This window comes from Hyla sarda, chromosome 2, assembly GCF_029499605.1.
Source record: "Hyla sarda isolate aHylSar1 chromosome 2, aHylSar1.hap1, whole genome shotgun sequence".
Lineage (NCBI taxonomy): Eukaryota > Metazoa > Chordata > Amphibia > Anura > Hylidae > Hyla > Hyla sarda.
This window is the reverse complement of record NC_079190.1, coordinates 503,081,633-503,096,036: the sequence shown is the minus strand read 5'-3', so window position 1 is coordinate 503,096,036 and position 14,404 is coordinate 503,081,633. Positions and strand designations below refer to the sequence as shown.

Here is a 14,404-nt window from a genome sequence, read left to right as displayed (position 1 = left end):
CCTTATTATATAGAGCTCTGCTTGTCCTTATTATACAGTGCCCTGCTTGTCCTTATTATACAGAGCCCTGCTTGTCCTTATTATACAGAGCCCTGCTTGTCCTTATTATACAGAGCCCTGCTTGTCCTTATTATACAGAGCCCTGCTTGTCCTTATTATACAGAGCCCTGCTTGCCCTCAGTGTACAGAGCCCTGCTTGTCCTCAGTGTACAGAGCCCTGCTTGTCCTCAGTGTACAGAGCCCTGCTTGTCCTCAGTGTACAGAGCCCTGCTTGTCCTCATTATACAGAGCCCTGCTTGTCCTCATTATACAGAGCCCTGCTTGTCCTTATTATACAGTGCCCTGCTTGTCCTTATTATACAGAGCCCTGCTTGTCCTTATTATACAGAGCCCTGCTTGTCCTTATTATACAGAGCCCTGCTTGTCCTTATTATACAGAGCCCTGCTTGTCCTTATTATACAGAGCCCTGCTTGTCCTTCTTTTACAGAGCCCTGCTTGTCCTTATTATACAGAGCCCAGCTGGTCCTTATTATACAGAGCCCTGCTTGTCCTCAGTGTACAGAGCCCTGCTTGTCCTTATTATACAGAGCCCAGTTGGTCCTTATTATATAGAGCTCTGCTTGTCCTTATTATACAGATCCCTGCTTGTCCTTATTATACAGAGCCCTGCTTGTCCTTATTATACAGAGCCCTGCATGTCCTTATTATACAGAGCCCTGCTTGTCCTTATTATACAGAGCCCTGCTTGTCCTTATTATACAGAGCCCTGCATGTCCTTATTATACAGAGCCCTGCTTGTCCTTATTATACAGAGCCCTGCTTGTCCTTATTATACAGAGCCCTGCTTGTCATTATACAGAGCCCTGCTTGTCCTTATTATACAGAGCCCTGCTTGTCTTCATTATACAGAGCCCTGCTTGTCCTTATTATACAGTGCCCTGCTTGTCCTTATTATACAGAGCCCTGCTTGTCCTTATTATACAGAGCCCTGCTTGTCCTTATTATACAGAGCCCTGCTTGTCCTTATTATACAGAGCCCTGCTTGTCCTTATTATACAGAGCCCTGCTTGTCCTTATTATACAGTGCCCTGCTTGTCCTTATTATACAGTGCCCTGCTTGTCCTTATTATACAGAGCCCTGCTTGTCCTTGTTAACCCTTAACCCCTTAACAACGAAGGACGGAAATGTACGTCCTGGTAGGGTTGGTACTTAACGCACCAGGACATACATTTACGTCCTAAGCATAACCGCGAGCATCGGAGCGATGCCCGGATCATGCGCGGCAGGTCCTGGCTGCTGATCGCAGCTAGGGACCCGCCCGTAATGGCAGACATCCGCAATCCCGCGGATGTCCACCATTAACCCCTCAGATCAATACAGATCACGGCATGTGCAGCGTCGCGGTCATTAAAATGGATGATAGGATCGCCCGCAGCGCTGCCGCGGCAATCCGATCATCCAGCATGACAGACGGAGGTCCCCTCACCTGGCTCCGCTGCCTTCACGGCGTCTTCTGCTCTGATATGCCTTCTGCCTTTTTAAAAAAGTAAAAAGAATAAAGTTAAAATAATGTGAAAAACCCCCTCCCCCAATAAAAACTTAAATTGTCCCATTTTCCCTATTTCACCCCCAAAAAGTGTTGAAAAATATTTTAGATACATATTTGGTATTGCCACGTGTGTAAATATCTGAACTATTAAAATAAAATGTTAATGATACTGTACGGTGAACGGTGTGAACGTAAAAAAGAAAAAAAGTTTTGATTACATTTTATTCCAAATTTTTTTTAATAAGAAAATGGATTAAAAGTTTTATATAAACAAATATGGTATCAATAAAAAGTACAGATCACGGCGCAAAAAATTAGCCCCCATACAGCCGCTTATACGGAAAAATAAAAAAGTTATAGGTCTTTAAATAAGGGGGATTTTAAATGTACTAATTTGGTTAAAAAGTTTGAGATTTTTTTTAACCCCTTAAAGACCAAGGACGTACAGGTACGTCCTTGGTCCTGCTCCAGTGATATAACGCAGGGATACACGGTAACCCCGCATCATATCACGGTGGGCCCGGCGTAGTGAAGCCGGGACCCGCCGCTAATAGCGCGCAGCGCTGATCGCGGCGCCGCGCACTATCAACCCTTTAGCTACGCGCTCAGAGCTGAGCCGCGCGGCTAAAAGCGAAAGTGAAACCATGCCGGTTAACTCAGTGGGCTGTCCGGGATAGCCGCAGCGAAAACGCGGCATCCCGAACAGCTTACAGGACAGCGGGAGGGCCCCTAACGTCCGGGACCCGTGGCTAATAGCGCGCGGCATTGATCGCTGTGCCGCGCGCTATTAACCCTTTAGACGCGGCGTTCAAAGTTGAACGCCGCGTCTAAAGTGAAACCGAAAGCATGCCGGCTAGCTCAGTGGGCTGTTCGGGATAGCCGCGGTGAAATCGCGGCATCCCGAACAGCTGACAGGACAGCGGGAGGGCCCCTACCTGCCTCCTCGCTGTCCGATCGCCGAATGACAGCTCAGTGCCTGAGATCCAGGCATGAGCAGTCATGCGGCAGAATCATCGATCACTGGTTTCTTATGAGAAACCAGTGATCAATGTAAAAGATCAGTGTGTGCAGTGTTATAGGTCCCTATGGGACCTATAACACTGCAAAAAAAAAGTGCAAAAAAAAAGTGAATAAACATCATTTAACCCCTTCCCTATTAAAAGTTTGAATCACCCCCCTTTTCCCATAAAAGAAAAAACACAGTGTAAATAAAAATAAAAATAAACATAAATGGTATCACCGCGTGCGGAAATGTCCGAATTATAAAAATATATCGTTAATTAAACCGCACGGTCAATGGCGTGCGCGCAAAAAAATTCCAAAGTCCAAAATAGTGCATTTTTGGTCACTTTTTATATCATGAAAAAATGAATAAAAAGCGATCAATAAGTCCTATCAATGCAAAAATGGTACCGTTAAAAACTTCAGATCACGGCGCAAAAAATGAGCCCTCATACCGCCCCATACACGGAAAAATAAAAAAGTTATAGGGGTCAGAAGATGACAATTTTAAACGTATTAATTTTCCTGCATGTAGTTATGATTTTTTCCAGAAGTCCGACAAAATCAAACCTATATAAGTAGGGTATCATTTTAATCGTATGGACCTACAGAATACATATCAGGTGTCATTTTTACCGAAAAATGTACTACGTAGAAACGGAAGCCCCCAAAAGTTACAAAACAGCGTTTTTTTTAAAATTTTGTCGCACAATGATTTTTTTTCCCGCTTCACCATAGATTTTTGGGCAAAATGACTGACGTCATTACAAAGTAGAATTGGTGGCGCAAAAAATAAGCCATCATATGGATTTTTAGGTGTAAATTTGAAAGAGTTATGATTTTTTAAAGGCAAGGAGCAAAAAACGAAAATGCAAAAACGGAAAAACCTCCGGTCCTTAAGGGGTTAAGGCCCAAATGGGCTTCGTCCTTAAGGGGTTAAAGGACTAAGCCCATTTTCACCTTAAGGACCAGAGCATTTTTTGCACATCTGACCACTGTTACTTTAAGCATTAATAACTCTGGGATGCTTTTCTTTATCAATTTCATTCCAAGATTATTTTTGGGATATATTCTACTTTAACATAGTGGTAAATTTTCGTCGATACTTGCATCATTTCTTGATGAGAAATTCCACAATTTCATGAAAAATTTTAAAAGTTTGATTTTTTTTAAACTACTTGTGAGGAAATAAGACATACCAAATAAATTATATATTGATTCACATATACCATATGTCTACTTTATGTTGGCATCATAAAGTTGACATGATTTAACTTTTGGATGACATCAGAGGGCTTCAAAGTTCAGCAGCAATTTTCCAATTTTTCACAAATTTTTCAAGATCGTAATTTTTCAGGGAACAATTCAGTTCTGAAGTGGATTTGAAGGGCCTTCATATTAGATATGCCCCATAAATGACCCCATTATAAAACTGCACCCATCAAAATATTCAAAATTACATTCAGAAAGTGTTTTAACTCTGTAGGTGTTTCACAGGAATAGCAGCAAAGTGAAGGAGAAAATTCAAAATCTTCATTTTTTACACTCGCATGTTCTTGTAGACCCAGTTTTTGAATTTTTTCAAGGGTTAAAAGGAGAAATCCCCCCAAAAATTGTAACCCAATTTCTCTCAAGTAAGGAAATACCTCATATGTGTATGTAAAGTGCTCTGTGGTTGCACTAGAGGGCTCAGAATGGAAAGAGTGTCAATGGAATTTTGGAGAGTGAGTTTTTCTGAAATGGTTTTTGGGGGGCATGTCCCATTTAGGAAGCCCCTAAGGTGCCAGAACAGCAAAAATAAAAACCAACATGTCATACTATTTTGGAAACTACACCCCTCAAGGAACGTAACAAGGGGTCCAGTGAGCCTTAACACCCCACAGGTGTTTGATGACTTTTTGTTAAAATCGGATGTGTAAATTATTTTTTTTTCTAACTAAAATGCATTCCCCCCCCCCCAATTTTACCATTTTTACAAGGGGTAATAGGAGAAAATACCACCCAAAATTTGTAACCACATTTCTTCTCATGTGTGGACGTCAACTGCACTGCGGGCGCTATACAATGCTCAGAAGAGAAGGAGCCACATTTGGCTTTTGGAATACAAATTTTGCTGAAATTTTGGGTGGCATGTCGCATTGAGAAAGCCCCTATGGTGCCAGAACAGCAAAAAAAAAAAAAAACACATTGCATACTTTTTTGGAAACTACACCCCTCAAGGAACGTAACAAGCAGTACAGTGAGCCTTAACTTCCCACAGGTGTTTGATAAATGTTCATTAAAGTGGGATGTGAAAGGGAAAAATTTGATTTTGTACACTAAAATGCTGGGGTTAACCCAAATATTTTCTTTTTTACAAGTGGTAATAGTAGAAAATGTCCCCATAAATGTGTAAATACATTTCTTCGGAGTAAGGACATACCTCATGCTGGATGTAAACTGCTCTGCAGGTGCACACCAGGTCTCAGAAGAGCTGGAGCGCCATTCAGCTTTTGGAGAATTTTGGAATTTGCTACTTGACTACTGATATTACAATTATGTTCCCAGAATGATGACCCGGAGCATAGCCAAAAGTAAAAAACATGCCGCCCTAAACCCTATGCTCTGAATCATCATTCTGTGAATGTGATGTGTGTGGCCGTCACTAACCTGTTGCCTCAAATGCGCACAACGCTCAGGTGGAGAGAGAGCGCTGCGCACTTGAGGCGACATAAAAAGACCCCGATGCTAATGACTCAGTGACCCATGACCTATTTTTGGAAAAAATACCCCCAGAGGTCTTATCAGGTTTTTTTTTAATTTTTTTTAATAAAAGAGTTTTTTGGGCAATTTAGTGGTTTATGGGGTTAAAATTTGGAATGTAATCTGGATTTGGCACATTGCGGTCCAATTATGGAAAATTAAAATGAAAAGAGAAAATTTAGCAATCCATGGAAGCAGCTTTTAATGCAGAAGTCCGGATGATCGGGGCAAGTGTCACATTGAGTGGTGGTGTCCTTCCATATCCCCCTCTTGTGACACTCTCTGCATTTTTTTTTTGGGACCGTTCCTTCTTTCTAGTTTGGGGGACCTCACCTGGAAAGTGCTGGCTTGGGACAATCCTGGCACCGATATTTCCATTTCCTTGGGAACTCCGGCCTACTCTTTCCCGGTCGCCAAAGATCAGGGCCATTAGGACTTCTTCTTGGAACTGGAGGAATGTCCCTGTGTTGCCAGCGTACTGGGGCAGTATAAAAGAGTTGTCCATGTCAACCTGTACCAAGTAGACCGCAACTTTTTTGTACCATACCCGTGTTTTCAGAGAGATCAACTCCCCCCATACACTGATTGTAGCCCAGAATACAATCGGGCTTGAGGACCGTTGTTGTGGTACCTTACACAGGGACAGGTGAGCTGCTGTTACCATGAATTGTGGACAGCAAAGGGACATCCCTCTTATCCTGACCAGCAACAGGTTTTCATGGGTTAGGGCACGGGACTCACCCTTGGGTGTAGGTGTCTGGATAAAATTTAGAGGGAGGCCTCTCTGGTTCTTCCGCACTGTCCCACAAGCGGACGTGGAACTAGTGGCGAGGGATGTGAACTGGGGGATGCTGGTATGCAAGTTATCCACATAAAGGTGGTAACCCTTATCCAGTAATAGGTTTACAAGGTCCAAAGCGATTTTCCTACTAATACCCAGAGTGGGGGGACATTCTGGGGGTTCAATACGGGAATCTCGTCCTTCATATACTCTAAACTTGCAAGTGTACCCTGAGGTACTCTTTCAAAGTTTGTAGAGTTTCACACTATACCGCACCCGCTTCGAGGGAATGTACTGGCGGAAGATGAGTCTCCCCTTAAAACTGATAAGAGACTCATCTACAGAGAGCTCCCTTAGGGGTACATAGGCCTCCCAAAATTTGGCCCCAAAATGATCTATGACCGGCCTCACTTTGTAAAGCCAGTCATAGGCAGGATCACTTTGGAGGGGACATGCCACATTATCAGCGTAATGTAGGCATTACCATATGGCCTTGAACCGCCTGCGTGTGGGTGGTGGGCGATGAACTGTTGGGCGTAGAAGTTTGTTTGCTCCACCATTAGATTCACAAAGTCGTCACTGAAACAATAACTAAAAAATAGAGATTTCGCGAATTGTTCGCCGGTGAACAGTTCCCAGCGAATTTAGCATGTTCACATCGCCGGGCGAACATATGTGAAGTTCGATCCGCCCCCTATACTTTAACATTGCAGTAAGCTTTGACCCTGTGAGTCAGAGTCAGCAGACACATTACAGCCAATCAGCAGCAGTCGCTCCCTTCCAGACCCTCCTACCTCTTGCACGGATGCCATTTTAGCCTCATTCAGCATGCTGCAGGCTTAGGAAGTGGAAGGTTAGAGAAGCTGCTCCTGCTGTATAGGGAAAGCGATAGCTAGGTTGCTTTTAGGTGGTGTATTCAGGGTCCAGTTTACTTCTAAAGCACTAGTGTAACATCTGCTTTAAGGACAGCACCCAAAAAAGCCCTTTTTAGGGCTGAAAGATATCAGTTCTGGTTGGGAGGGAACCGCTGGTTAAAAGGGGTACTCCAGAATCAAACTTAAGTTCCTTCAAGCAACTAACTACTACAGTATTCAAAGGGCTGTAAGATATCAGTCTGTGTGTCTTGCAACAGCTGGAGGCACCCTGGTTGGGAGGGAACCGCTGGTTAAAAGGGGTACTCCAGTATAAAACTTAAGTTCCTTCAAGCAACTAACTACTACAGTATTCAAAGGGCTGAAAGATATCAGTCCGTGTGTCTTGCAACAGCTGGAGGCACCCTGGTTGGGAGGGAACCGCTGGTTAAAAGGGGTACTCCAGTATAAAACTTAAGTTCCTTCAAGCAACTAACTACTGCAGTATTCAAAGGGCTGAAATATATCAGTCCGTGTGTTTTGCAACAGCTGGAGGCACCCTGGTTGGGGACCACTGCATAAAAGGGGAACTCCGCTGGCAAGCTTTTTTTCTTTAAAGCAACTAACTACTACAGTATTCAAAGGGCTGAAATATATCAGTCCGTGTGTTTTGCAACAGCTGGAGGCACCCTGGTTGGGGACCACTGCTTAAAACTGGAAATCCGCTGGCAAGCTTTTTTGCTCATTGTCAAACTAGTGCAAATCACATTAGGTGTGACAGTTGTGCAAATAAAAATAAAAAAATACCTTTTTTGGCTGTTAAATAAAATCAGTCGTCACTGTCACTTCACGTCACAGTTGCCATTTTTTTTTTTGCCTGCAGGGCAAATTGTGTCACCCTAGTGCAAATCACATTAGGTGTGACAGTTGTGCAAATTAAAAAAAAACAAAAACCTTTTTTGGCTGTTACATAAAACCAGTCGTCACTGTCAGTTCACGTCACAGTTGCCATTTTTTTTTTTGCCTGCAGGGCAAATTGTGTCACCCTAGTGCAAATCACATTTGGTGTGACACTTGTGCAAATTTAACCAAAAAAATGACAGGCAGAGGAAGGTCACCCCGCAGGGGCCGTCGTGGTGCTGGGATTCCCTTTGACCCTAGAATGGCCAGTGTTCAGAGGCCACGTACCCTGAACCCCCAAAGTTCTGAGGACTTCGTTGACTGGCTATAACAAGACACCCAATCTACTACAGCTTCCGCTCGGAACCTTGACGCACCGTCCTTCTCCTCCTCTAGCTTAGCTTCGGGCACCTCTCATGCTACCACTTGCCCGCCTGCCGCCATCACCAACACTAGCACCGCTGCAGCTTTACTTGATCCGTCAGACTTGCCTCAAACTTGAGAGTCACACCGCACCAGCGCTCCTGTCGGCCCTGAACGCACAGGTGGACCAGTGGCTGACTCCGCACCAACTGGAGATCGGCAAGGTTGTTTGTGACAACGGAACAAATTTGCTGGCGGCATTGAGGTTGGGCAAGTTGACACATGTGCCGTGCATGGCACATGTATGTAATCTGATTGTACAACGCTTTGTGCTCTAGTACCCAGGCTTACAGGATGTCCTGAAGCAGTCCAGGAAGGTGTGTGGCCATTTCAGGCGTTCCCAAACGGCCATGGCGCACTTTTGAAAAGGATTTCTTTGTGTTTTTCGCCATCCTGCATTATAGAGTCTTCTGGACTTTATGATAATTTAAACTTGAATTTTCAAGAGTACTAACCATTACACAAAGGAACGCTTGTTGCGTGTGATTTTTTAACTTAAATTTTCAAAAGTAAAATACAGAGAGGGATGAACTCTGTTTATTTATTTGATGAAAAATTTTATTTAGAAAATAATTTCTTTGTTTCTCCGTCCTGCATTATAGAGTCTTCTGGACTCTTGTATATGTGCTTGTTCTTATATTTCAGCCATGTGTACATGCCTAATTTTTCTGGCCTCTGGTGCTGCTTTCATCTTGATTTGATGAAAAATTATTTTGGGAAAAGGATTTCTCTGTGATTTTCACCATCCTGCATCATAGAGTCTTCTGGACTTTTGGATATGTGCTTGTTCTTATAGTTCAGCCATGTGTACATGCCTCCTTTTTCTGGCCTCTGGTGCTGCATTTTTATGCTGCCACAATTTTTCTGGGCGCTGCTACAGCTGCGGTTGCAAAAATACCAAATTTTTTAGCCATGTGTACATGCCTAATTTTTCTGGTACTCTCTGCTGACATCTCTGTCCATTTTAGCAATCGTGCATATTAGATGTATGGTAAGGGTAGCATGGTGGCTCAGAGGTTAGCACTGCTGACTTGCAGCGCTGGGGCCTTGGGTTCAAATCCCACTATGTGCTGCCTAAAGGGGGGCTCTAACTATGTGCTGCCTAATATGGGGGAATCTATGTGCTGCCTAAAGGGGGGCTCAATGTGCTGCCTAAAGAGGGGCTCTAACTATGTGCTGGCTAACATGGGGGAATCTATGTGCTGCCTAAAGGGGGGAATCTAACTATGTGATACCTAAAGGGGGGATCTAACTATGTGCTTCCTAAAAGGGGCTCTATGTGCTGCCTAAAGGGAGGCTGTAACTATGTGCTGCCTAATATTGGGGAATCTATGTGCTGTCTAAAGGGGGGGATCTAACTATGTGATGCCTAAAGGGGGCTAAAGCACGTTATTCCAAACCATTTAGGAATGTTAGGTGATTTATGCCCTTTATGGATTAAAACAAGACTCTGCATCAACTATGTAATTTTCCATGGGAGTTTTGCCATGGATCCCATTCCGGCACGCCACAGTCCAGGTGTTAGTCCCCAACTTTTAAATCATTATTGTGCCCAGAAAGAGTCCCTGTGGGTTTTAAAATTCGCCTGCCCATTGAAGTCAATGTCGGTTCGCCCGGTTCGCGAACTTTTGCGGAAGTTCACGTTCGCAGACCGAAAATTTTATGTCTGCTGTCTGCTGTCACTACCTATAGTCAAGTCCAGCCTCAAGATAATTATCTACAGTCTATTACAAGTCTAATTGGTCCCAGCAAGCTGTGAGGTCCTTCTGTGTTCCTGGCCACCTCTCTGGGATTCTGGCCTTGCTGTGAAGATAATTCCATCTGTCTTAACTCAGTAAAGCCTCTGTTAAACCATAACTGGTTGTGGACTCTCCTTTCAATATCTAGCCATTAGAATAACGGAGATACCATTCGTGTGGTTCCGGTACCCAAAAATCACTCTGGTGTTAGGGGTTAACAACACCTTGGCCCTGGGGTTAATACCATCTTACCCCACCATCTACACTGCTACATCCCGTGGTCCTGCTATACACCGTGAGTCACCACACAAGTGTCAGCCACTGGGTCACTATCATGGGGGGGGGGTGTGGCCTCGCCTGGCGGTGTTCCTTGGGCTGTGTTTGCCAGGATATGTTCATGGGCCATTGTTTTAAGTTTTTTTCAGATCACTAATCGGTTGTTTCCTGTTATAGCCGGTGTATAAAGCAAAGCGCTTTATACCAAAAAAATAAGGATCAAAGAAAAATTATAAATATTATTGATCCTATGAGGTGGACATAAAAACACCTCAAAAAGAGTTCTGGGATAGGTAATTATGTTGTGCAATTAGTAAAACAGGGTACAAATATCTATGTAAAATATATATAAATGATTTAATATACAATAAATTAAAATACAATCAAACTAATCAATACAAAACCCAATAATACACAGTAGCATGGAATGCACAAATTTGGCCACAAGATGGCTCTACCACAACAGAACTGTCTCTATCACCTTAAAATATAAGAGGGCAGCGGAGCCACCCTGAATACGGCAGGAAATATATATTTGGCAATCAAATATACCCAAGGAAATAATAGATACAATACCTCTGAGTCAATTTAGATACAATGTTCGATAATATGCATCTTTACCGAATAGCACTAATAATGACTTAGCACCATTAACATTACACCTCCGCAATAAGGCAGGAATGACTAAATATCAAGCCAATTAATTATAATCCTTACTACAGGTAATCAAAGTTATACTTTACCAGATACTGGGCCTAGTAGGTTCAGGAATGCAGGCAATATGCAGGTTCTTTAGGAAGGTCAGCTCCTTGGATCTCTCTGATGTGGTGTCTGATTGATCCTCCCCCCTCGGGCTTCCTCAGGTCTCCCTCTAGGTCTCTCCAGCTAGGTCTCCTCTCTAGGTCTCTCCTCCTCATTGTCAGCCCCCTCAGGTTTTTAAATCTTTCTTTATCTAAAGCCCAACCTAATTAAATATTATGTAATCTGGTGGGTGTGACTATGCAATTAACCTTACACTTGTGCTATTCCTAGCATTAACTATAGGGGGCAGTCTGTGACAGGGTATTAACTTTAAGAACAGCTATATTTTCTATAATTGGGGTATAGGTATGTCATGTGACTATAATATTTATGCAATCTATTTAATATAACTATTTGATGTTCCTGTCCAATTAGATCAGAATAATATCCACATATTTAAATCTCAAATAGATGACTGTAAATAGATGGATATTATGTATTAAAGTGGTATCCACATGTGTTTCCAATCTGCATGGCCAGTATTTTAATATGTCTAAATTATATATAACATTTGTATGGTCATCATAAATACATTTTATACTGTGGTATATCATAACACTACTGGGGATATCACCATAAGAAAGTATATAACATATATTATTTAGATATATCTGCCTATATCTACCATTATATAATGTGATATCCTTATCCATCTAACCTAAGATAATATTATTCCTGATCAGGCAACTCAAATTATAAGATTGGACACCCCAAACATTATTTAGACAATTTAACACAGCATTTAACTACATAGCTATGCATAACAAAAATAACCCTTATAATGCCATAACTATCTATCAGATATATATATATATATATATATATATATATATATATATATATATATATATACACACACACCAACATTGTTGCAATAGGGCAATGCAGCATATTAATGCTACAGAGATCATATTATATGAATGTTTTATAAAAGGGATGTTAATATTAGCCTGTAGCTCACCTTTTGGCTTCCTGAATCTACACCTTAAATTGGTCTTAACACTTTTTGGGACAAAAGGGATCATATAAACTCAAGGTTGGTAAATACAGGGCTATTGTATTGAAATTCTAACAGCAGGCATCCCGGCACATCGCCGAGGGGGGTCTTGAGACTCCCCCCATGACTGCGATGGGCGCAAATCGCAGGTCAATTCAGACCTGCGATTTGCGCGATTCCGGGTCATACGGGTCACTGGTGACCCGGAAAATAAGAGGGATCGGGGGTGTCCGAGACACCCTCGATCCCCCTCAAGGGATAGGAGTTTGGTGGCAGGGGTGCTACCCCTCCTATCCCTGCTATTGGTCGGCCAAGCAACCGACCGATAGCAGACCGGGGGAGGGGGGGTTAATGTTCGGTTCCCCCGCTTTGCCCACCTATCGGTGCCCGGGCAAAACGGGGGAACTGTCCAGGGACCGGTGCATTGCCATAGAATGAGATTTGCCATAGAATGAGATGCTCCGCCTCCATCACATCCTATTGCCTCACACTGACATATTTAACCGTCACGCATCAACGCGCACGGCAGTCTCAGTTTGGCTATCACAGGGAGAGGATCTCCTCTCCCTGTGATAGCTGAAGCTGCACTGAGCTCTCATGGCCTCCTGCTCTACATTACACAAGAAGCAGGGGGAGAGCGAGGACGTACACAGCTCGGTACACAGCTCCATACCCCGCACACAGCTCCATCCCCCTCGCCTGCTCTGTCTCTCCATCGAACTGCAGCGGCTTATCGGCGTATAATATGCAGGTAGACTTTAGGCTAAAAATTTTAGCCTAAAAAGTGTGTGTTATACGCCTATAAATACGGTATATATATTAGTGTGCTGTGTATAACGCTGTATATATATATTAGTGTGCTGTGTATAACACTGTGTGTGTATACATACATATATATATATATATATATATATAGTATATATATGTTAGTGTGCTGTGTATAATGCAGGTTTCCTCAAGCTGCAAGGGGGAGGACAAACTGCACGGGCTGGTTTCTGCTTTTTCATGGGGTGATCATTAGCCCCATAAAGAGGACATAGAAATGAATGGGGTTTGTACAGGACATGAACATCACTGTATGAACCCTGTGCATTTATATGTCAGCGTTCATACAGGGAAGCAGAGATGCACGAGGTTCATACAGGGATGTAGAAATGCACGGGGTTCATACAGAGAAGCAGAGATGCACGGGGTTCATACAGGGAAGCAGAGATGTACAGGGTTCATACAGGGAAGCAAGGGAAGCAGAGATGCACGGGGTTCATACAGGGAAGCAGAAATGCATGGGGTTCATACAGGGATGTAGAAATGCACGGGGTTCATACAGAGAAGCAGAGATGCACGGGGTTCATACAGGGAAGCAGAGATGCACAGGGTTCATACAGAGAAGCAGAGATGCACGAGGTTTGTACAGGGAAGCAGAGATGCACGAGGTTTGTACAGGGAAGCAGAGATGCACGAGGTTTGTACAGGGAAGCAGAGATGAACGGGGTTCATACAGAGAAGCAGAGATGCACAAGGTTTGTACAAAGAAGCAGAGATGCACGAGGTTTGTACAGGGAAGCAGAGATGCACAGGGTTCATACAGGGGAGCAGAGATGCACAGGGTTTGTACAGGGAAGCAGAGATGCACGGGGTTCATGCAGGGAAGCAGAGATGCACGAGGTTTGTACAGGGAAGCCGAGATGCACAGGGTTCATACAGGGGAGCAGAGATGCACAGGGTTTGTACAGAGAAGCAGAGATGCACGAGGTTTGTACAGGGAAGCAGAGATGCACCGGGTTCATACAGGGGAGCAGAGATGCACGGGGTTTGTAGAGGGAAGCAGAGATGCACAGGGTTCATACAGGGAAGCAGAGATGCACAAGGTTTGTACAGGGAAGCAGAGTTGCACGGGGTTCATACAGGGGAGCAGAGATGCACAGGGTTTGTACAGAGGTCTTCATGTCAGCGTTCATTGCACAGCAGCTTCGAGAGAAAATCATGTCAGGAGGGACGTACAGGAGAAATAACACAGTAGCCTGTACAGGCTACTGTGTTATTTCTCCTGTACGTCCCTCCTGACATGATTTTCTCTCGAAGCTGCTGTGCAATGAACGCTGACATGAAGACCTCTGTACAAACCCTGTGCATCTCTGCTTCCCTGTACCAATGCCATGCATCTCTGCTTCCCTGTACGAACGCCGTGCATCTCTGCTTCCCTGTACGAACCCTGTGCATCTCTGCTTCCTTGTATGAACCCCGTGCATCTCTGCTTCCCTATACGAACCCTGTGCATCTCTGCTTCCTTGTATGAACCCCGTGCATCTCTGCTTCCCTATACGAACCCTGTGCATCTCTG

The 14,404-nt window shown here is 43.6% G+C and overlaps 1 protein-coding gene across 4 annotated transcripts in view; it reads right to left on the bottom strand.

Annotated features, from left to right (window-relative positions):
- The window catches only part of LOC130357252 (gastrula zinc finger protein XlCGF57.1-like), an 81,140-nt gene that overhangs the window by 23,734 nt on the left and 43,002 nt on the right, over window positions 1–14,404 (bottom strand). Inside the window, exons 2-3 of one of the 4 annotated variants that reach the window (XM_056559865.1) lie at window positions 11,009–11,229; window positions 1,489–1,536 (exon numbers count right to left, since the gene is read on the bottom strand). The exons of 2 other annotated variants lie outside the window; for them this stretch is intronic. The gene's annotated coding sequence lies outside the window, so the exon portion shown is untranslated. The remainder of the gene's footprint in view (window positions 1–1,488; window positions 1,537–11,008; window positions 11,230–14,404) is intronic. One more of the 4 variants, XM_056559864.1, reaches the window with a different exon arrangement.